Genomic DNA, 25004 nt, shown 5'->3' with positions numbered 1-25004 from the left:
AACTAAACAGACAAGTTACAACAACCAAGTGTCTCATACACTTGCAATGCTCAATACTCTGGAGACTTAGACCACGCACAGTCCGTATATCGAAAACCATGTGGGCAATTTTTTAGCACAAAGTGCCACACACACAACTGAAGTACGAGGACTTCCCTATATAAATCCTCTGGAGTATTCCCGCTCCCTAACAAATTACATAGGAGTACTCAAACTCCCTAATTCTCACAAACATCACAATTCACCTGCAAGCACAAAACGTAACCTAATCATAAATCACGCCAGGAACACTGGGGAAATCTTCAAACAGGCACTGGTAAAACCAAATTTCAAATTTTCACATTTTCATCAAGCACTGGTAAAACCAAATCACCAAATTATTTCTCACTGACATTTAATCCCTCCTATTGAGGCAAAAACCGCCCTATTACAACAAAACCATCCTCTGCTACCAAATTTGTGGGCATGTCTAGCCTTATATTTTTTGATAATTTATTTATTAGATAACACGTATAGGGTAAACATTAATTACCCTTAGAGGTGGACACTGATCTTTGGACTCAGATAGGAGTGAGATGGTTAACAACAATGAAATCAAATCAGTAAACATCACTTTTCATTATTGGAGTCAGCAACTTCTATGCACCATGATGCATGTGGCCATGAATCTACTCACCAATGTAGTAAAGTTCAAACATTTATTGCCCTTTAGATTAACCTCTTGGATGCGGGCGTCGGCCAGTGGCCGACGCCCGCACTACCTCCCTGGTGTGGGTTACGACCAGTGGCTGACACCAGGGAGGGGGTTAATAAATCCTTGGGTGCGTTGCGTAGCTTTTCTGTGTCTCCCCCCGCACCCCACCAGCCCCTTGGTGACATCAGCGCGCCGCGAGGTGCGCTGACATTACTTTGTTGATTTCCCCATCGGAGCAGGAAGCTCCGATGGGGGAAAATGGCCCTAAACGGCCTTCCCCACATTCAGGAAGGCCTCATAAGAAAGGGGAGACTCTCCCCTTTCTTACGAGGCCTTCCTGAAAGTGTTTCCTGGCCCCCAATCGCAGCACAGCTGCTATTGGGGCCAGGAAACAGCACTAGACACCAGGGATTTCACTTGGGAGGGTCGGCCCCCTTGGAAAACGGCACCCCCGGGGCATATTTTTTTTTAAAAGGTAGGTGTCCCCTGGGGGGGGCACGATCTCTTTCGATCGACCGGGCTAAATTATTATTATTTTTTTAAATGGACAGGGGGTCGCCCTTGGGCAGGGCGACCCCCTGTGGGGGCAATATTTTTTTTTAGTAGTTGTAGGGTTTCCCTGGGGGCCATTTTGGCCCCCAAGGAAACCATACAACTTCTAAAAAAAAATATAGATCTATATATATATATATATATATATATATATATATATATATATATATATATATATAGATCTATATATATAGATATATCTATGTAGATATATCTACATGGATATATCTATAGATAGATCTATATCTATATATATATAGATATAGATCTATCTATAGATATCTATGTAGATAGATATATCTATATATAGATATATCTATATATATAGATATATCTATATATAGATATATATATATATATATATATATATATATATATATATATATATATATATATCTACATAGTCCAAACACAAGTCCCGGAATACAGGAGCTCATACAGCGGTCCTGGATAGGCTCCGAGAAGCCCTAATATATCTTCAAACACTCCCTTGAAATTACAGTATTCCTTGAATTAATTTATTCCAGCATGAAACATGTTTCATGCTGGAATAAATTAATTCAAGGAATACTGTATTTTGGAGGTGTCCTGGTTCTCCTGTTATTTCAAGGGAGTGTTTGAAGATATATATATCTATATATATATATATATAGATATATCTATATATATAGGTCACCTTTGTCGGCCCCCCAGGAAAACCAGACCCACATATAAAAGTGATATATATTTGCCACCAGTTGTCTTGCAGTTGCAGCTTGCATCTTCAAAGCAATGCACATACTTCAACTGACGCATTTCACCTGTAGCTTTTAGGCAGCAATAAAAAAGTCAAGTAAGTATTGTGATTATGTATCTGCTACAAAAGGATCATACTTTTGTCTAGTGGCAGTTTTAGTGCCATAAAGAAGCGCATAAGGTTTATATACCTACTACAAAGAGCAAATCTGTATTTTATGTCAATAGCTGAGTACATTAGTAAAGTCAGCCATTATCTGCGCTATAATACAAATGAAATGTATGTGCGGGTGGGGGGCAGCTATGGAGAGATGAATGGCACTTTTGCTGGGTGGTAATGAGGGAATCCGAGGAGGAGGGAGTGGGAGCACCAATAATGATTGTTTGACTGGGAGCAGGAGGTGCTAAAGACTGTGACGAATGGTATGTGACGAGGTGTTTTTTGAGTGTCCTGAAAGAACGTGCTGATTGAGGGAAGAAGCGCAGGTAAGGTGGCCTCTACTGTTGCATGTATCTCACACACACCATCGATTTTGTGACTGTCTACGTAGGCTAGTGTTTTATAGCAACAGTTTAACCAATAGCAGAGATGGCTTCTTGAAGGATGACTGCTGCCGTCACTCGGGTTATAGATGACAGCTCTGACATAGGATCAGAGACTGAGACATCAGATACTGAGACAGCATCTGAGGGATAGGACAATGGCGCAGACTCTGGGAGTGATTTTTCAGTCGGAGGAGTCCCATTCGAAAACTCCTCTTCCAGTAAATTATGAGGGAGGTGATGAGGACAGTCCTGCTGTCCCTTCGCAAGCACAGTCTGTGCAACGGGGTAATAGTGGGTTAGCCTAACCCAGAGAGCAGGTGAATGTGGTGGCAAGCAGATAGAGAGAGTGCTCTCTTGGGCGCTCTCCAATTTAGTTCAGCCCCCAATTCCACCGCCCAAATCGTATTGTGGAGACATCAAAATTATCTATCACAAAACAAACTGGTTTTGCAAGGCAGGCACCTGTGTTTTTGGTCCTGGGTTCGACGGCCATATAGAGAAACATACTAAACCCAAACATCTCTGGAAAATAGACATTCGGGGGAGTCCACAGAAGTATGACTTGTGTGGATTCCCCAAAGTTTTCTTACCCAGAATACCCTGCAAAGCTGAAATGTTGAATAAAAACTAATGTTTTCTTGCATTTGTGTCACACAAACTACAGGAATATGCTGGTATCCACAAAATTCCTACCACCCAGTGATTCCTCACCTGTCCTGATAAAAACACTACCCCACTTGAGTGCCTATACCTAGTGCCTGCGTCAGGAATGGATCACCCCAGGGTCAACAGCTGCCTCATGTAAGGACCAACATTGACCGTTGTGTGATCTATTCCTGTCGCGGGCACCAGGCCTACCCACACAAGTGAGGTACCATTTTTATTGGCAGACTTGGGGGAACACTGGGTGGAAGGAAATTTGTGGCTCCTCTCAGAATCCAGAACTTTCTGTCACCGAAATGTGAGAAAAAAGTGTTTTTTTAGCCAGATTTTGAGGTTTGCAAAGGATTCTGGGTAACAGAACCTGTTCAGAGCCCCACAGGTCACCCCATCTTGGATTCCCCTAGGTCTCTAGTTTTAAAAAATGCACAGGTTTGGTAGGTTTCCCTAGCTGCCGGCTGAGCTAGAGGCCAAAATGTACAGGTAGGCACTTAGCAAAAAACACCTCTGTTTTCTGTCAAAAAATGGGATGTGTCCACGTTGTGTTTTGGGGCATTTCCTGTCGCGGGCGCTAGGCCTACCCACACAAGTGAGGTATCAATTTTATCGGGAGACTTGGGGGACCGCTGGGTGGAAGGAAATTTGTGGCTCCTCTCAGATTCCAGAACTTTCTGTCACCGAAATGTGAGGAAAATGTGTTTTTTTGGCCAAATTTTGAGGTTTGCAAAGGATTCTGGGTAACAGAAGCTGGTCAGAGCCCCACAAGTCACCCCATCTTGGATTCCCCTAGGTCTCTAGTTTTAAGAAATGCACAGGTTTGGTAGGTTTTCCTAGGTGCCGGCTGAGCTAGAGGTCAAAATCTACATGTAGGCACTTTGCAAAAAACACCTCTATTTTCTGTCAAAAAATGGGATGTGTCCACGTTGTGTTTTGGGGCATTTCCTGACGCGGGCGCTAGGCCTACCCACACAAGTGAGGTGTCAATTTTATCGGGAGACTTGGGGGACTGCTGGGTGGAAGGAAATTTGTGGCTCCTCTTAGATTCCAGAACTTTCTGTCACCCAAATGTGAGGAAAAAGTGTTTTTTTGGCCAAATTGTGAGGTTTGCAAAGGATTCTGGGTAACAGAACCTGGTGAGAGCCCCACAAGTCACCCCATCCTGGATTCCCCTAGGTGTCTAGTTTAAAAAAATGCACAGGTTTGGTATGCTTCCATAGGTGCCGGCTGAGCTAGACGTCAAAATCTAGAGCTAGGCACTTTGCAAAAAACACGTCAGATTTCAATGTAAAAATGTGATGTGTCCATGTTGCGTTTCCTGTCGTGAGCATTAGGCCTACCCACGCAAGTGAGGTACCATTTTTATCGGGAGACTTAGGGGAACACAGAAAAGCAAAACAAGTGTTATTGCCCCTTGTCTTTCTCTACATTTTTTCCTTCTAAATGTAAGACAGTGTGTAAAAAAGACGTCTATTTGAGAAATGCCCTGTAATTAACATGCTAGTATGGGCAGCCCGGAATTCAGAGATGTGCAAGTAACCACTGCTTCTCAACACCTTATCTTATGCCCATTTTGTAAATACAAAGGTTTTCTTGATACCTATTTTTCACTCTTTATATTTCAGCAAATGAATTGCTGTATACCCAGTATAGAATGAAAACCCATTGCAAGGTGCACCTCCTTTATTGGCTCTGGGTACCTAGGGATCTTGATGAACCTACAAGCCCTATATATCCTCGCAACTGGAAGAGCCCTGCACACGTAACGGTATATTGCTTTAAAAAATCTGACATTGCAGGAAATAGTTACAGAGTAAAACGTGGAGAAAAATTGCTGTTTGTTTCAGCTCACTTTCAATATTTTTTTATTTCAGCTGTTATTTTCTGTAGGAAAACCTTGTAGAATCTACACAAATGACCCCTTGCTGAATTCAGGATTTTGTCTACCTTTCAGAAATGTCTAGCTGTCCGGGATCCAGCATTGTTTTCACACCTATTCCTGTCACTAACTGGAAGGAGGCTGAAAGCACCAAAAATAGTAAAAATGGGGTATGTCCCAGTAAAATGCCAAAATTATGTTGAAAAATGTGGTTTTCTGATTCAAGTCTGCCCGTTCCTGAAAGGTGGGAAGAATGTGATTTTAGCACCAGAAACCCTTTGTTGATGCCATTTTCAGGGAAAAAACCACAAGCCTTCTTCGGCAGCCTTTTTTTCCCATTCATTTGAAAAAAATTAAATTTTCACGGTATTTTGGCTAATTTCTTGGTCTCCTCCAGGGGAAACCATAAACTCTGGGTACCATTAGAATCCCTACGATGTTAGAAAAAAAGGACCCACATTTGGTGTGGATAGCTTATGTGGACAAAAAGTTATGAAGGCCTAAGCACGAACTACCCCAAATAGCCAAAAAAGGGCTCAGCACTGGGGGGGGGGAAGGCCCAGCAACTAAGAGGTTAACATGCTAAGATCATGTAAACCAAATGCAAGGCCAACTGATAAAAGTTCATGAGTAACACAATAGGACCAAACCTTTGGAAGAATCTCAGTCTAGACAAAATATTTATCATTAGGTATTCAAGAACCACTATGCAGAATAACAACAATAACAAATTGATGATAGAAACACTATGCATTTAGTTATGGCAGATTAATTGTTTACAATCCATTTATGTAAAAGAGTCAAATGTAGAATGTGGCATCCTTAGCTATTAGCCTAATCTGATAAGCATGTTTGGTCTTCATGCAAAAAGAAAAGAAAAGAAAAACGAATTTCAAAAACACCTGACTATGGCACTAACTAAAAACAGTGGTTGGGTTTCTAAAAGAGAGAACATAAACATCTGCCAGAAAGACAATTGTGCATTTTGGTTATACCTCTCCTAAATGGATTAGCAGGCAGTGATGTCTTCATCAGTGGAGCAACTTCTCGTCATCTTCATTGGACAGTGAAATAATAGAGAACAGTTCAGTAATATATTGACCTAATGCATCTGAACTGTCAGTGACAGAAAGCTAAAACACAGCACATTATTCACTGGCAGAAATAATAGCACATCTGCAATACAGCCAAGAGCTGCAAGGCACACAGGAACAAAAGAAGTCTGAAACTTACATCATCTAATTCTGTTATTTTAAACTCCTAGAATGCAACTAGCTAAACCTCTCTTGGTCAGTCTATCAGGTGGCTTAAGTCAGATCAAATTAATTCCTCTCCACGTTCTTAACTATAACCTTCTTCATTTTCTGCATTCACCATTGGTTCATCCTTTCTCAATGCAGTCACCAGTTTCCTCAGCATAATAGAGAAGTTGCAGATTACACTAAAAAATATTACACTATTGTTCTTGCAAACGCACCATCTTGCAGGAAGGCAAACAAATGTTGTAACATAAGAACATAACCTTCCCACTGCAGCAAAGAACATGTCACAGGATACTTGGAAAAAAAAAATCACAGTGTTAGCATTTCTAGCATTACTGCTGCTGCAATTTCTAACATGAGGCCTTTTTTAAAGGAATGCTAAAACATAGAACATTAAACATTCCATAACTTAAAACTATTCATTTTTAGTACATTTAATTATGCACTCACAAAATATAATTTATTAGACAGCTATTTTAGTATTATGCCGAACTAGATTTATGGCTGCCCCCAGAATGCTCTTGTTTTCTAAAGCACATGTTTTTCTACAACACACTTTTCAACATTACACATTTTAAACATGTTATTTCATTTCTTTTTAGTAGCACACTTTTTTTAATGATGTTTAAACTCCAGCACCCCACATTGAAAAGACCCTCAGCTGAAATTAGAGCCATACTATACTTCATCAAGAATCAAAAATATTTTCAACTCCAAAACAATTTCCAACAGGTGGTGCAGTCATTAATCATTTTTTGAACTTATTATGGCATTACTATTTTACTAGGCCTTCAAAACAGGTGCTTTTGTGCCCATCTTAGCTGGTATACATTCTGGTACAAAACTGATATCATATACAAAATAATCTGATGACATCATGACATTGGTAAAAACAATGTAATTGGCTGTATCTGGAAACTAGGATAAAAGTAAAATAACCTCTTTAATCTAAAAGTCTTACATCCTCATGACCTGCATATCTGTAAAATAAGCTAGATATTTTAGTAGGACTAGAAGAACTCTAGAATCAGAACATTAGAAGAACATAAAACTTAAATGTGGGAACCAATAGGTTCAGGACTAAAAACGCTGTTATACAAACATTCTCAGGCACAAATCCAACCTTAGGTTACACTCTCTGGTTGCTACAACAGTTGCGAAAAAAATTGAGAACACATTTCCTTAAAATTCATCTAGAGTAATCAGAAGTTTTACATACTTCCATACCCTCACTTTTTCACGCCGTCTTTCTCCCAGTGATAAATGGTTCAATCTATTCCAGCCTTTTATTTTGTATGTATTTCTATTCTTACTTGAATTCACTCTTCCGGTCTCTCACTTTTCTGTAATTATATCTTCTTTTATCTTCACCCACCCTCTAAGATTCACCACTCTCTCCCAGCCTTTCTCTGAGGTGGTTCTATTTTCGTTGCAATCTCTTTTGTCAGTCTCTCACATTGTGTGGCTCTATTCTTGTATCTGAATTAATAACATCTCAAGTTTAATGAAGTGTCTCAGGAAATGGATAGATATTTAAATAGTTTCATTTACAATGTTCAGCAGTAGATATGTCAGTGTACACCATGCCTAAAACGCTAGTCTAGTGAGCTACAAAAGAATAGTAAGTTACAAAATATAGAACATATATTATTGCTTTCAAAGTATACACAACAGTTATTCTTCTCATCTCTGGTTATTATATATATTTTTAACATCAGAGTATCTTTTGACCATAGTAAGCAAAATCTGTTATGTTGTTATATTTTTACATGATACAACATTTCATTCATTCAACAGGCATTGCAGACATTGCTAGGGATATAATGCCCTAAACAAACTTTTATTCCATTCCGTACCCAGAATAACAAAAACTCCATTATTAAAAGAGAAGAGATGTCTGTCTTCACTTTGAGATTCTTGATTATATGCAGGCATTGACGGGCCTTACACCTCCCTCTTAAGCTGAATACTCTAAAAATTGTTTCCAATCAACTCACTTATCACTGTTCCACTATGGTCCAATCTAGACTAGATCACTCCAAGTGTTGGATTCTAAACCATCATTTAATTGAAAACACCATAGCCCTGGGCTTTATCCCAGACAAAAAATCTATTTTAGGGACACTACACATCACAAGATAAAAGATCCAGATACCAGATCAGATTAATTTGTGGAATTATATTTTACATCCTAGAAATGGACTTCATAATGGTAGTTCAATCTTTAGTGCTCTATAGGGTTTAACAGAGAATCTCCTTAATAGCTGGAATAGCAGTGACTCATCTGGCACCTCTAACAACAGCTAAGTCAATGCCAAGAATGAAATGCATAAAACACATCACATTGTTTGGCTCCATCTGTCTGTGAGGTTCAATTGAAGCAAGAAGATGACACATAACAAGACAACATGAACTCAATTGGCAAGAAGTATACTTTAAGCTGAGCAGCATACGTACTACTTTTTCCATATTGCATGTATCCAAATTGGTGAAGTCCTTTGGTGAAGCACACCTTACACTGCTATCCACTATAGAATACGTACAGCAACTCTTCAGACAAATGCAGTAACAGTGCTGATTATTTAACTAAAACAACCAGAAAACAGACCATGGACTGTGATGCAATTGTCAAAACCAGGATGCTCAAGAACCATAATTCTGTCTGTGGTGCAAGGCAATATATATTACAAAATTTGTGATATAAATATCTATTACAGTTCATAACATAAGTAACATAACGTAGCATAGCAGAGATGCTTACTCCTTATCCTTTTCTCCTCCATTCTCTTATTTGTAGTTCTTTCTGCATGTTTGTCTCTGGCATGATTGGTTTGAGGGCTCAGCTTACATGTTGGGTCAGACACCTTTGGAGTGAGAAATCGGATGAGTCCCTCCTGTAAAAGATACATCTGGGTGATACTGGGGTTCATTCAGGCCCAAGTCAATTAGTGCTGTAAGGGCCTCAATATTGGTTAGGAGATTAGGGCCCTCATTATGACTTTGGCAGTCAATTCCATTGACCGTCAAAGCCGAACTCGCCATTCGACCACCAGTACTGGCGGTCAGCAGACTGTCATATTATGAGTGGTGGCTGCTCACTGCCAATTCTGAGGCGGAGAGCAGCCATCATTCATTCTGGTAGTTGGCGGTGCAGAGGCTGTTGCCTCGCCGGCACCGCCACACCAGCAGGACTTCACCCCCTGTATTGCGAGCCATAATATGGCTCAGCGGTGTCCTTCTGGCGTGGTGGTGCCGGAGAGGGAAGACCGCCAGGACCCATCCCCTCCTGGATGTCCTCCTCTACGGAAGAGGTGAGTGGGTGTCCGAAAGAGGGGGAGAGGGTCTTTGGTGTGTTTGGGTGTGTGCGTTTGCGAAGGGGGTGCTGAATGCATGCATGTCTGCGGGTGTATGTGTATGTGTGTGTGCGTGTATGTGTGAGTGTATGAGGGTGTCTGAATGTGAGTGAGTGGATGTGTCTGAGTGCATGTATGTGTATGCTGAATGGGTGTGTATGTGAATGCACCTGTGCGTGAAGGGGTGGGGGATGCCTACGAGTCTGTGGTTGGGTGGGGGGATGTGTGCATGTGTGGTGAAGTGTGTGTGTGTGCGGGCGACAGGAATGAAGATTTCTGTCACTGGATGCATGACCACCAGGCTTTTAGTGGCGGGGTGACCACCACGAAAAGCCTGGCGGTGTGCAACCCTGTAATCTGGACGGTGGCCTGAGGCCTGCCGCCAGATTGGAGGAGATCACTGCCGGCCATGGCGGTGCAACTGCACCGGCGGTCCAGTTGGAGTTGTGGAGGTTTGGCTTCAGCCAAACCCCACAACTCGTAATATGGCGGTCTTCACCGCCGGCTCCGCGGCATTGAGACTACCACGGTGAGTCTGGCAGTCTCAAGACTGCCAGACTCGTAATGAGGGCCTTGATGTCTAACTTACTGTCCATAATGAAATATGCCACACTATATAATTAAGAAAGAGCATGTTTGCTATGTTTTCCTAACGAAATGTGTATACAAGCACGGCCTGAGAATTGTTTATTATCTAACACAATCATCAGCTGGTTTCAGGTTGCTTGTTCTTTCTTAATTGATGGTATATGTTCCTTGATGCTTCTCTTTTGAGCCTCCTGGCCTCTAGGTGGGACCTCCACCTCTAATCTTTTTTAAGCTCTTATGCTAAAACTGTAATAAAGATTAGATGTGTGAAGTGGTGAATACACATGCTCTGCAACTTCACAGAGTATTATTTTCATACTTTACAAGCTTTGTTAAATGTGTAAATCGCCAATAATAGTCAGAAATTTTAAAAATAACTTTATGTTTGTAGACAGAAGCCGTGACATGAATTTAGTTTTCCTTTTGACATGGGTGATCAATTTGTTATTGTTCCCGATAAAAATGCTACTTTCATATACAGGGGGTTTACAAATAGTAATTCAAGCCTCATTCCTGTTTTCCAGTAGAGTGGAGGGGCCCGCGGAGAGAAAGAGACCCGCTCTAGTCTCTCCGCGGGCTCTTTCGGGAGAGGGAAGTGACGGCACGGGACGGGATTGGTGTCAGGTAAGTAGGGGTGGGCTTTAAGGGTGGGGATAAAAGGGGGGTTGGGGGGAGGGACCGGGATCTTTCTGCGCAGCCCATCGCGCGGTTAGTTTTGGCCTCCCACCCACCCAGCAAAGGACGGGAGATGAGAGAGGAAAGAAGCTTGATTTAAGTGAAAGAAGGGGTAAGTGGGCAGATTGTCAGTTAGGGCAGGTTGCAGGAATGGGCAGGCAGTAGATGGGGGAGGGTGGTGAGTCAGATGCGGGCTTGGCCACCCTTCCAGGGAATAAACAAGCAGGTGAAGGCTGTGAGTGGGGGTAAGCACGAACCAAATGGGGCATGAAAGGAAAAGGGGAGTGTGTAGGGGAATGGAAACGAAATGAAGGTTTGGTGTGGAAGGATGAGCGAGGAGATGTTAAAGGGAGGGCGTTATTAAAGCAGCGGTTTTTAGAAATAAAAGTTAAGGTTATGTTGCTTGTTGCAATCCTGTCCTAATAGATGACCTTTTACATTAAATGGCTGTCACTGAATTATATCCTGATGTATTTTCTGCATACCGAGGACATCTTTGCGGTGTGTTATAGTTTACTTGTGCATCAATATGCAGAAATTCAAATGGATCAAATTGCGTGAACAATTGGTTTTGCAACTACTGATACATACAATTCCAAACTACAACTTTGGCCGCACTCACCAGGTAGGAGGGCCGGGGTGGAAGGGTGTCAAGGAGCGGGTGATGCCGGAGGAAGGCCTTGGGGAACATTCGTTGCTCCTTCGGTGCTGTAAAATGGGGTCGGATTGTAGGCATGTACTTGTGCCTTCAATCCTTTCCTGACCCTTGCTCGATTTTTCCAGCTGCCTTTTCTGGCCAGTATAATTGGGCCCAGTATGCCCACCTTTGTGATCAGGCTGAGCCTACTCACAAAAGGGACTTATGGAGGATGGTGCATGTGGCCTATATCATTGTGTCTTCATACTGTGCGATCATAAAAGACACGATTTGCAGGCATGTTTTTGTTGCGTCTATAGAGTGAGTTTATGGGAGACCGAAAAGCGTTAGAAAATCGCGCTATGCCATTTTTCTGCTTCTCCCCTTAAACCAGGGAGGTGGTAGCCCAATGGCAACCGCCGATTGCCTGGTTGGTGCTATGATGAATAGGCCGCATAAACTGGCGAGTTAATTAACCAGCCTCCCTTGCGTGATAACAAACGACATGCCGTTGTTACTTTTTCTGTATTGTGTTGTTGGTGTTTTTTGCATTTTTTCCTGCGCAGTGAGAATTGGATTTGGGAAGATTAATGGATATACTATTCCTATCCCAACAATACCCACCCTATGCTCCAACACTCGGCCCTCGCTGCGTGTCAGAGTGCGATTACAGGCTCTCCCCTCCAGGTGACTGAAGGAAAGAACTCGATTAATGGAACATCGGGACAGGAAGTGGCATGGGGCAGGCAAATGGCCAGCCTTTTCAAATTAGCCTGCGCAGCAATGGGCAAAGAGGGTGAGAGAGAAACCCGCATTTGATCAGACGTCGGCTTCTAATTTTATCGGTGTAAAATTATTCAGTGTCACACGTACATCTGTTGACTTGCTCTTTTATAAGGTCATAGTGTTGAAATGTTCGCCGATGTAAGGAGAATGCAGCTTTAGCACCGGCCACTATCACGGTCTGAGCTCAGAATAGACTCCCTTTTGTGTTTGCTCACTTTGCTGGAGGAAGAAACCCCAGGGGTCGTGTTATGTGAAGGGCATGTAGCCCTAGTCTGTGCGAGGTTGCACCTATAACTAATTGCACTGATTTAAAACTGGAACAGTGGATCCTATTATCGTCGATGTGCTGTCTTCAGTATAGTCACAAACTCGCAGTTGCCTCGAAAGCACCAAATTAGTGAGACTGACCGGTTATTTGAAGCATCCGGTCAGCCTTTCATTGTGTCCTCGTCAATGTGGCCTGCATTTCAAAGAGGGCGGAGAGGGGGTGGCTGCAGGGTAGAGAACCAGTCAGATGGAGATAAGTCACTGCTCCTGCCTTAAGGAGAGTGTTCAGAGTGTCACTGGAACACTTTCTCTTTTAAGGGGTGCCCTTGAGGCACAGCTAACGCTGAGTCTGCACACATGATATGGCACCAGAGCCAAGGGGGTTCCTCATTTTCATGCAGCCATGCCCCAATGCAAATGAGGGAATGCCCCCTTGACCACGTGTTGGCACAAAAGTTGTGCCAACACAATGAGTATTAAAGAAGAGGCCACCAAGCTTCTGTGTCACCTTTTGTATTACCAAAGAGTCCCATTTGATGCAAAAAGCAGGTGTATGTGCCCTTTACCCACCACGGGTACGTTTGATGATATGGGCCAGGATCCTACTTCATTGTATTTGCCTGCACAAATGTACAATTATAGGGGTAATAACACCTGAAAAACACGTATATCTCTAAACTTGAGTGCAAAATAAATGGAAGCATGCAGAACAAATTACCTTTGTGCTTATTTCAACAGAGAGTTCTATAGGGCCCTATTAGTGCCTATTTACTGTTGATGCTAACCTGATATTAACCACAAAGCTTGGCTTATGAAAGAAGACATTGCTCATGCTACACCTTGTTTCTTCTCAAGGATTTTAAGGCAATGGACATAAGTACTCTTGACTTTGCATGCCATGCTGCAGCCAGATATACTGCGCAAAAAATATTTGGTTCCTAGAAGTGCTCCACATAGACACACATTACAAGTGGCTATAACAGTAACTCTGTGGGGCAGACCAACACATCCCATTCTAAGTAGCCTCGTGACTCCGGATCTGATAATTCCAGACCTGGAGGTGCCAAGTCAGGTTTCGCCAACTACATAGTTGCACCTGGAGAAAAGCTGAAAGGACAGGTGCTGGGGCTCGGCACAGGAGTCAAGCATACCCTGCCCTGGCATGCTGTGCTTCCCCCCAACCACTATCTGCCCTGCTGATGACATTTTCAGCCTCCTCTGAGAAGTTGGAAAATATCAGAGGATTTGTCCTCAGAACCAGGAGTAAAATCCCAGTGAAAGGAACACATATTCTGGGTTCCATGGAGTTATTTCCAAATCTGTGACCAAGGGCCAGATGTAGCAAGAACATTTTTTGCGACTTGCAAGTTGCAAGTCATACTGACTCGCAAATTGCAACTCGCAAAAGTGCATGCAGAAAGGTGTCTCAGACACCTTCTGCGACTCGCTATGGGGTCGCAAAGACCCACCTCATGAATATTTATGAGGTGGGTCGCAAATTGCGACCCCATAGCGGGTCCCTGCACTCACAGGGATGGTGGCCTGCTGGAGACAGCAGACCTCCATGTTTGTGACTGCTTTTTTTAATAAAGCAGTTTTTTTTTTTTTAATTGCAGCCCGTTTTTCTTAAAGGAAAACGAGTTGCAATTCAAAAAAATAATGAAACCATTTGGTTTCATTTTTTCAGATTAGGCAGTGGTCCATTGGACCACTGCCTGCTCTGAAAAAAATATTTTCGGCGACATTCACAAAGGGGAAGGGGTCCCATGGGGACCCCTTAACGTTTGCGAATGCGTTACCACCCACTTCAAGTGGGTGGTAACTGCGAGTTCGTTTGCAACCGCATTCGCGGTCACAAAGCAACTCAGCATGGCGATGCGGTCGCAAGTAGGAAGGGAACACCCCTTCCTATTTGCGAGTCGGATTCACATTTTGCGAGTCGGTACCGACTCACAAAATGTAAATCTGCATTGCGTTGGCCGTTTTGCATGTCGCAAACTGCGTTTTTCGCAGTTTGCGACATGCAAACTGGTTGCTACATCTGACCCCAAATTTCATAACTGCCAGATTTTGGTATGGGATACCGTCTGGATCCCGCACAAACCACAAACCCGGTTAACTAGTAATGAGAGCAGTAGTTTCAAAACAGAGGGCAGTTGAGGAATGTGTGAGAATAAAAGCCCATGAGGAGAAAAAAAGAGTAAAGGAGAGGCGGGTGAGGATCTTAGCTAAGAAAGACAGAGATAAAGGAAGTTCCTGAATCTTTCCAGTTCCAATAAAAAAGAGGACTTGTGTCCCATTGGGACACTGGTTTTCTAGGACGTTGTACCCAGTCACTGTCAGTCAAACTGGACGCACTAGATCTTTCAGTGTCACTGGTTGAGGCTACTGAGATAGTATCGGTTGTATGAATATGCGTGACTCCCTCACTTTTGACAGTTTTGATATTGTCAAACTTTCATGCAAATGTAAACACCATCCCGTTTTTATAGTCATTGTCATCCCTCCTGAGTTTCCGTGTTTTTTTGTCTTTAATGTAATCCTGATGTTTGCGTATCACATCTTTCAGTATTTCATAATTTTTTACTTTAGCTTTGGGGAGGTTGATATCACCAATCTCCTTTTTTTGGATCTCACTTTGTATATCAAAGACAAAAGGGTTTGCTCTAGACTTTACAGAAAACCCACAGCTTGCAATACCTTGCTACATGCGAGCAGCTCTCACCCAACGACACAAATTAATGCCATACCCCTCGGTGAAGCTACACGCATTAGAAGAAACTGTAGTGAAGACCCAGTTTTTCAACAAGAATTGCAGCATTTGAACTCAAGATTCCTTGCTAGGGGCTATCCGCACAATATATTAACTAAGGCAAACAAAAAGGTCAGTCACCTAGACAGATCTAAATTATTGACCAACTCCAAGAAAAAGAAAACACGTAGATCACTCAGTTTGATTACTCCTTATAATGTACTTAGTCCGCAGGTGTATAGAATCATGTACAGACACTGGCAATTTTTCCTTTCTGACAACTACTTGAACAAAAACCTGTCGGCCAGACCTAGTATTACATACAGTAGAGGCCATACTTTACGCCAATATCTCTGCCACAGCTTCCTACCTCCAGAACCTATCATGACCTGGTTACCGACACCTCCACAGGGCTCCTATAAATGTGGCCACTGCAGTATTTGTTGCTTCATCCATGATAAATTGGTGAATTTTAGTTATAATACTTCTATCACATACAGGATCAACAAATTTATCAATTTCAACACCAAATTTGCTGTTTACTGTATAATTTGTATTTGCAAACAAATCTACATTGGCACCACAATCCGTTCTTTGAAGGAAAGGCTACAAGAACACATCAGGGCCATACGCAACAACAACACAAACTACCCATTTGCAGTGCACTCTAATACACATCACGGACACTGCGAGCTGATTAACATCACCGCACGTGGAATAGATGATGCACACCTGCCCCTGAGGGGGGGCAACAGAACTTTAATTCTAAGACGGTTAGAGAGCCGCTGGATTTTGAAACTTAGAGCAGTAGAACAGGGCATAAATGTTGAAAAGGACTTGCATGTCTTTCTATAATTGTTTTTTCCCTTGCAATGTTCTGTATACCTATTGCAGTTTATTATCATTTTGTTACATGTATATTACACATTATGCCTGTGGGATTTTTTGCGGCAGCACAAAATGGTTTAAGTTTATTCACTGTATACTCTGCTGCCAATACCATATTTACGACCTGTGTTTATATTTTGTGAGTTCTACCTATGTGAGAATGTCCGTTTTATTGCATTTAACGAACACAGTGCCATCATTGCCCTTCTTAACATTGACTATATTAGTTCTATGATTTACGTTCAATGTGGATGCAGTACACATCATTCTGACTCATGAGAATGTTGTGGACACACATAATTGCTTTTCCTATATCCACGTTACTTGCTTCATTATATATGCTCACCGTGATCTTTAAACCGTTCCAAAATGGCGTCCGGGATTTCCCACTTGTATACTTGGTACACAAACCACCTTTTCGATGTCTGTCACTCCCTGGCTGTTTTTTTAAAAAGGGCTCACCCCGTGACTGCTTCATTTGATTGTAAATACCGACGCGAATAGGCACGGCGATATGCTTTGACACAGGTAAGGCACTAGGGATGTATTCGTCTCACTTATCCCTGATGTGGCCACATGCTACATCACTTTCGTACCCTGTATCGCTATACCTCACATATTATATGTTTTCCCTCAGAGTAAATTCTCTCATAGGGTTCACACCCCGCTATCTTCTCAATGAAGTTTCCTTCCCAAATCCCCCACATGAGTCCAGCTTACTGCATTCTACGGACCCTTTTTTCCAGTGTGCGGTTTTCTCATAGACATCCTGTCCAGTTACTTCATGCATATAGCACCCAGCTGCGTCTTTTATTATTTACATATTAGACAAGAGGTTTTGGCATGCCCGCGTCCGAACTGAAACGTGACTCGGACTTTTTACTCTGCCTTCACTTACTCGGCTCCACTCTCCTTCTTGCGTGGATTCTCTTTTAGACACCCCGCGTCACTTTTCCTTTAGTTCATGCATGTCCCACTTCTCATAATTAAGGGAGGCATGATATTTCCACGTGCCATTCTTCCCAGGCAGTCCTCGCTATATTTAGGATTCCCCCTAGAGTTTTGTAACTATTTATTTACCCCCTATTTTTTAATGACTTATTTTATCACTGCTCATTTTACTCCCCTGCACAGGCTTATCAAGGCCTTTTGCCTACTTGTTACTGGGACTCAGGAGGCCATTTGTTCTGCCCAGATTCTTGAAGATGGCACTATCGCATAAAAGACATATACACTTGATCTTTTAATATTCTTTCAGGTATTTAGCTTGCCTTTTTTCTCTACTCTTTGCACCACAAACACATGGCATGCACATTTTGCACGTTGCACCTTGTACCTATGTTTTTCCCATATCGGCAATACTACTTCTGCTTTTTTAGACACATTAGCTTTGGTTTAATTGTCTGCTCATCATAATTTATTGATCCACAAGAGGGTTCACACTTAGCATTGTACGCCGCACTTGGATTGGTAGCATCACTTCTCTTGGTATCTCACCTTTTGACCTGTTCTGGTGTTACTCACTTCAGAATTTGAATACACCCTTACAAATGTGCTTAGTATCATCATATGCAATATACCCATACATACATTGTTTTCCATTCATATCTACAGCCTTGATAAAGTCCTGGTGGACGAAACACGTGTCGGCTGTATTGCTACGTTACGAACAGCGGTCTTTGTTGTATACAGACTAGTTGGAATTATGATGTATACATGATGACTCACTGAGAATTGGAAGACAAATAAAATCCTATATGCACTTACCTTGCCGCTGCTGGACCGTGATTCTTACTCAACATTTTGAATTCAGGACTTGTTTGGTGTGCCTCGGTATTTCTTATATAAAGACAGAGATATGGACTGGGAAAAAATGAAAAATCTATGAGGCATACTCAAAAAAGAGGGGGTGTCATGACTGAGGTGGAGCGGGTGAATACAGCAGCAAAGGGAAAGGTGTCAGAAAAGGACAGAGAGGGCAGTAAGGACTAGAGGAGGTTTCTGACTGAAAATGGCGCCGGTGAGGATTAAACAAACAACTGTAATTGTTGGCGCCTATCGGGGCGGGAGATAGAAGAGGTTTGTCAAGTTATCATAATGTAAGTGAAAACAACCTAGCAGGATCCGAAGCTTCTCTTTCAAGTGCCTCAAATTACAAAAGCAATTAAAGGGCGGCATAATTATCCATTTAAATACATATTCATTACATGCCATTATTTGCAACATTTAGCAAGGTAACAGATATGTAGTTCTAGAGCTTGAGTACAGTCCACATTCATTACACTGCCTCAAAAACACTGTGAGGACTGGTGCTCTGGATGTCTTTGCAACACCTCTTTGGTGTTTTTTTGTACACGATCCCGTGGAAGCCTTTTTTTGCAACTACAAATGACAACTCCGCTGTATCAGTTGCTAATTAAGTATTGTAATTATGAACGCTGCGTAGAGATAATACAACTATAAAATTGAAGGCTCGTTCAAAATGAACCTTTCAGACTTGAAAACTGGGCACTACACGTGCTCCACTTATGAGAAGTGAAGCCGTTTTGTTTCATACGCCCAAAGCCCTGCAAGTCCTTTTCACCCAGACACCTCTGTTCCAATGCATGGAATTAACTGCTCACCCAACAATATTGGCAAAGCAAATAGGTGTTGCCTACTAGAAAGCTATTGACTTTGTCAATGTGTTTTAGCCATGTTATACAGAAGTGTCGTTGGGTGCAGCATGGCTTAAAGTAAAAAACAAATAATAATAAATAAACCGTCTGACACAGTCAGTAGTAGCCACATCATAGCCCTTTTTAGGTCGAGTGCGCAAGCGCTCTGGCCTGTTGTAATCTATCTGTGGGCTTTTATCCACACCCACCGCAAGCCCATCACTGTCATTAGGTCATGGGCTTGCCGTTCAAAAATCCTTTGTTATCATTGGTAAATGCTTTAAGTTTGTCCCTCTTTGGGGCAGTTTTGTTACCGCCTTGGCCGTCAACCCTGTTACATGAATAATTGTACTTTTACCAATTTTATTTGACTGTGAGTTAACTTCTTTTTCCTTTTGTGTCTCTCCTTTGAGTTTGTGCTCATGGTAGCTGTGGTGCTTTGAATTGGCTAGCTTATGTCAACTGTTTTGCTTTTCATTTTCAATTTATGTGGCAAGAAAAGTCCAGTTAGGAATTTACAACAATAATACCTCTAACTGAAGCAAACACGAGACCCATTGCATTGCAAATGCATGTTGATAATATTGCTGGTGAGATGGGAGCAACACAGAGGGATACCCCACCCGGTGGTAGTGCACCCTACAAATCTACATAACATAACATAACACAACATAACATAACAGAACATAACATAACATAACATAGGAAAGGAAGGCAACAGGAACGTTACAAGGTGTAAGAAAAATGTGCTGTGGCACAGCAGGCGCTGACCACATTATAGTGCCTTTTTTCTGTCCATTGCAGAATAACAGGAAGGAGGTAAGAGGAAAGGAGGGGAGACTTGCATCAACATAGGAGAAGGGGGTATATTAGTCAACACAGAAGAAGGTTGCAGAAGGCAACAGAGAGAGAGGGATGTTGACTCAGAGGGCAACACAGACAATGGGGAATAGAATGGAGGGGCTGGGAGCAACCACACAGACAACAGAGGATGGGGGATACTGGGAGCAAGCCACAACATGGACAGCAATGGTGTAAGGTGTGGAGTACGGGTGAGGGCAACTAATAAGGCAAAGCAAGGGTGGAGAGGGAGCGACGGATAACGTAGAAAGGGACAAACATGGAGGGAGGTGTGATTGTGTACAAAATGAACAATAAAGACAATGCTCCTACTAATCTACATCCAAATCACAGTATAGAGGATAAGGGGAAGTTACAACAGGAAATAGGATCAAAGTTAACATAACTGGAGAAATTACTATAGATCAGTACTCTTGGTATGGCAAAGCATTATATAACACCTATGTGGCTTAGTCAAAGCCTGCTTCTTCCTGATTACAGATGCACTAGGCCCTGCCCCACTGAGCTCCTCTAGCCTCCGAGTCCTTGCAGGAATAGGTGCAGCGATGTTGCTGCTGGAGCATCAGCAGAACCTAGAGCTTAGGGGTGTATTGGAGGAATTTGGTAATTCTGCGTTACTCCTGTAATGCGGAGCTACTAATAGATTCCATTGCTCTGCAGTGGGATTAATCAGTACTGAAAACAGCTTCCTGTCCCACTTTTAGTCATCATATACACAAAATTTGATAATTCCTCTGTTCCAAGAAGGCTCTGGGGTAGACTGTGTCCTGCCTCCTGTGCTTCCGGGTGTTCCCGGTTCAAACTTGAACTATTCGTACAACTGTTTACTCTGCTGAGCTATGGTTTCCCCCAGTGATGGCTGCCGCAGCGTCCTAGAATAGGAGGCTGCTGAGGCCCAGCACAGGGAGCAGTGGATGAGAGAGCTGGAAGACAGGTGAGGGGTGTGCCTATGATGTACTGGACTACTAGATAATTCTATTGTGTGACGGAGCGCACTGCACACCACCCCACACTAGTGTCTCTGATCCCTCATATTGAAAGTATCACTTATTATCGACTTTATTGCTCATATTTGTGCCACTGACTCCAACGCTTACATTAGGCTTTTATTTTTCCTTTGCCTTTAGTGCACACTCTCCTGTCAAAAATGGTACTGGCACATGTTGCATTTCAATATACTATCTCCAAGCTAGCTTCTGGGGTATAATTATTTGCTTCATATCCCTGTTTGTATGTCGATCACCCCATGCACTAACGCTGGTTGAGAGTCACCTACAAATACTTAGTTTACACATCACATAAATTCAGATTAAGTGCTGAACATTTTATTTCGCAAAGGCAAATAAATGAGTGAATGATGTCCGCTGTGACTGTTTATGTTTTGAAGAGCCGCTGCTGTAGCTGGAGTGGCACGGCGTCCATCATATTCACCTCATCTCTTTCCATCAGCAGACACCCTCACAAAGCAATCATACTCCGCTCTCTATCACTTCCAATGGTGATAGAATCAGCTGATAACATGTCACCTGAAGTGTTCGTGATCACAATGAGTGATCTAGCTCCTTTCAGGAGCTACACCGTAGGGCTACTCTTTCAAGGAGCATTATGATGCACATCGCAGAAGGGTGGTGTAGGAGGCTGACCTGGCTTGTAGTGGGTACCAAGGGGTACTTACACTCTGTACCAGGTCCAGTTATCCCTTATTAGTGTAGAAGAGGTGTTTTTAGCAGCTTAGGCTGATAGAAGGTAGCTATAGCAGAGCAGCTTAGGCTGAACTAGGCGACATGCAAAGCTCCTACTATACCACTGGTGTCATATGCACAATATCATAAGAAAACACAATACACAGATATACTAAAAATAAAGGTACTTTATTTTTATGACAATATGCCAAAAGTATCTCAGTGATTACCCTCAGTATGAGGATGCCAAATATACACAAGATATATGTACACAATACCAAAAATATGCAGTAATAGCAAAAGGAAGTAATGCATGCAATGTAAAGTTACAGTAGATTGCAATAGGAGCACATAGGTATAGGGGCAACACAAACCATATACTCCAAAAGTGGAATGCGAACCACGAATGGACCCCAAACCTATGTGAGCTTGTAGAGGGTTGCTGGGACTGTAAGAAAACAGTGAGGGTTAGAAAAATAGCCCACCCCAAGACCCTGAAAAGTAGGTGTAAAGTGCACCTATAACCCCCAGAGAGCACAGAAGTCGTGATAGGGGGTTTCTGTTCACTCTTGTTCTGACCCATTTGTCTGCCTTCTTTCCCAATTCTTGGGGAGAGGTCTTATCTGAGTCCGCTAGATATTGGTGTAACAAATCAGACACACAGTTATTCAGAATATGCTCTCTCAGGATTAGATTGTACAGGCTTTCATAGTCAGACACTTTACTGCCATGTAACCACCCCTCCAAGGCCTTCACTGAATAGTCAACAAAGTCTACCCAGTCTTGTGAGGACTCTCTTCTGGTTTCTCTGAACTTAATCCTGTATTGTTCAGTGGTTAAGCCAAATCCATCCAAGAGTGCATTCTTCAAAACTGTAAAATTATTGGCATCACTTTCTTTCACAGTAAGGAGCCTATCCCTACCCTTCCCACTGAAAGATAGCCAAAGGACAGCAGCCCACTGCCTTTGAGGGACCCCCTGTACCATACAGGCCCTCTCAAGTGCAGCAAACCACTTGTTAATGTCATCCCCCTCCTTGTAAGGGGGAACTATCTTATGCAGATTCCTAGAATCATGCTCTCTCACAGGATTGCTATCAGGAATACTGCTGCTGCCACCATGGGGTCCAAACCCCAACCCATGTCTCTCCTTTTCTAAGTCTAGGGATTCCCTCTCTAGAGCCAGATGTTGCTGTTTAAGCTTCAGCCTGGTCTCTTCCACTCTCAACTTACTGAGTTCCCTTTCTAACATCTTGTCATCAGGGTGGGTGGGTTGGGAATGTTTTGACACAGAAGAAAGATTTGAATGAGCAGAGGGAGACCTGTCCCTAACAGTTGGCACTCTAACAACATGGCCTTCAGGAATAAAACCCTCCCTACTATGATGGGAGCTTCTTATACTACCAGCATTGCTATGAGGTCTGGTAAGGGGCAGATTAAGAAGGGAACCCTGCAACACTCCTCCTGGGGGCTCCCCTGAGTCAGAGTGTGAGCTATCTATCAACTTTTCAGATGAGGTGCCACCCTGGGCCTTATCATTCTCAATAAGCATATTAGACAGTAACTCTCTAGAAGGGTTCTTACCTACCACTAAACCTCTATCAATGCAGAGACTCCTTACGCACTTAAAGTTAAGGTGGTCATAAGTAGTACTGACCAAATTAAGAGGAGTTCCTACACCAGACATGATAGAAAAATGTTTAGAGACAGATAAAAGATAGAAAAAGTTTTAGGACTTTTTAAGGAACAAGAAAAAAACCTTTTCAACTTTTTGAAACTTTTTTGAAAGTTTAGGAGTACTTTTCAGCACTTAGCAGATAGTGTAAGAGAAGAAAAGCAAAACTTTTTGTTTAGGTGTACATACACTGAACTTGTTTTGTATATTATTCTCTTATGAAAAGTACACAATGACAAAGTGGTAAGTAGTTGCAAGTACTTGTCCCACCGCTGCACAACCAATGTAGGAGGCTGACCTGGCTTGTAGTGGGTACCAAGGGGTACTTACACTCTGTACCAGGTCCAGTTATCCCCTTTTAGTGTAGAAGAGGTGTTTCTAGCAGCTTAGGCTGATAGAAGGTAGCTATAGCAGAGCAGCTTAGGCTGAACTAGGAGACATGCAAAGCTCCTACTATACCACTGGTGTCATATGCACAATATCATAAGAAAACACAATACACAGATATACTAAAAATAAACGTACTTTATTTTTATGACAATATGCCAAAAGTATCTCAGTGAGTACCCTCAGTATGAGGATGCCAAATATACACAAGATATATGTACACAATACCAAAAATATACAGTAATAGCAACAGGAAGTAATGCAAGCAACGTAAAGTTATAGTAGATTGCAATAGGAGCACATAGGTATAGGGGCAACACAAACCATATACTCCAAAAGTGGAATGCGAACCACGAATGGACCCCAAACCTATGTGAGCTTGTAGAGGGTCACTGGGACTGTAAGAAAACAGTGAGGGTTAGAAAAATAGCCCACCCCAAGACCCTGAAAAGTAGGTGTAATGTGCACCTATAACCCCCAGAGAGCACAGAAGTCGTGATAGAGGGTTTCTGCAAGGAAGACCAACACCAGCAAAGCAACAACAGTGGGTTTCTGGACCAGAGTACCTGTGAAACAAGGGGACCAAGTCCAAGAGTTGCGACAATGTCGAGAGTGGGCAGATGACAGGAAATGCCAGCTGAGGGTGCAAAGGAGCTGCCACCGGATGGTAGAAGCTGTGGATTCTGCAAGAACAAAGAGGGATAGAAACTTCCCCTTTGGAGGATGGATGTCCCATATCGTGAAGAAGCTTGCAGAAGTATTTTCGTGCAGAAAGACCGCAAACAAGCCTTGATAGCTGCAAGGGTTGCGGTTAGGGTTTTTGGATGCTGCTGTGGCCCAGGAGGGACCAGGATGTCGCCACTTGGATGAGGAGACAGAGGGGGCGCCCAGCAAGTCAGGGAGCCCTCCCAGAAGCAGGCAGCACCCGCAGAAGTACCAGAACAGGCACTTGGAAGAGGAGTGAACCGGAGTCCACCCAAAGACACAAAAGGGAGTCCCACGACGCCGGAGGACAACTCAGAAGGTTGTGCACTGCAGGTAAGAGTGTCGGGACCCAGGCTTGGCTGTGCATAAAGAAAATCCTGGAAGAGTGCACAGGAGCCGGAGCAGCTGCAAATCACGTGGTTCCCAGCAATGCAGTCTAGCATGGGGAGGCAAGGACTTACCTCCACCAAACTTGGACTGAAGAGTCACTGGACTGTGGGAGTCACTTGGACGGAGTTGCTGAGTTCCAGAGACCAGGCTCGTCGTGCTGAGAGGGGACCCAGAGGACCAGTGATGCAGTCTTTTGTTGCCTGCGGTTGCAGGGGGAAGATTCCGTCGACCCACAGGAGATTTCTTTAGAGCTCCTGGTGCAAGAAGGAGGCAGGCTACCCCCAGAGCATGCACCACCAGGAAACAGGCGAGAAAGCTGGCAGGATGAAGCGATACAAGGTTGCAGTAGTCGTATTTGCTACTTTGTTGCAGTTTTG

The sequence above is a fragment of the Pleurodeles waltl genome, chromosome 7, assembly GCF_031143425.1.
Source record: "Pleurodeles waltl isolate 20211129_DDA chromosome 7, aPleWal1.hap1.20221129, whole genome shotgun sequence".
NCBI lineage: Eukaryota > Metazoa > Chordata > Amphibia > Caudata > Salamandridae > Pleurodeles > Pleurodeles waltl.
The sequence above is the reverse complement of the archived record's forward strand: the minus strand, read 5'-3'. Positions refer to the sequence as shown.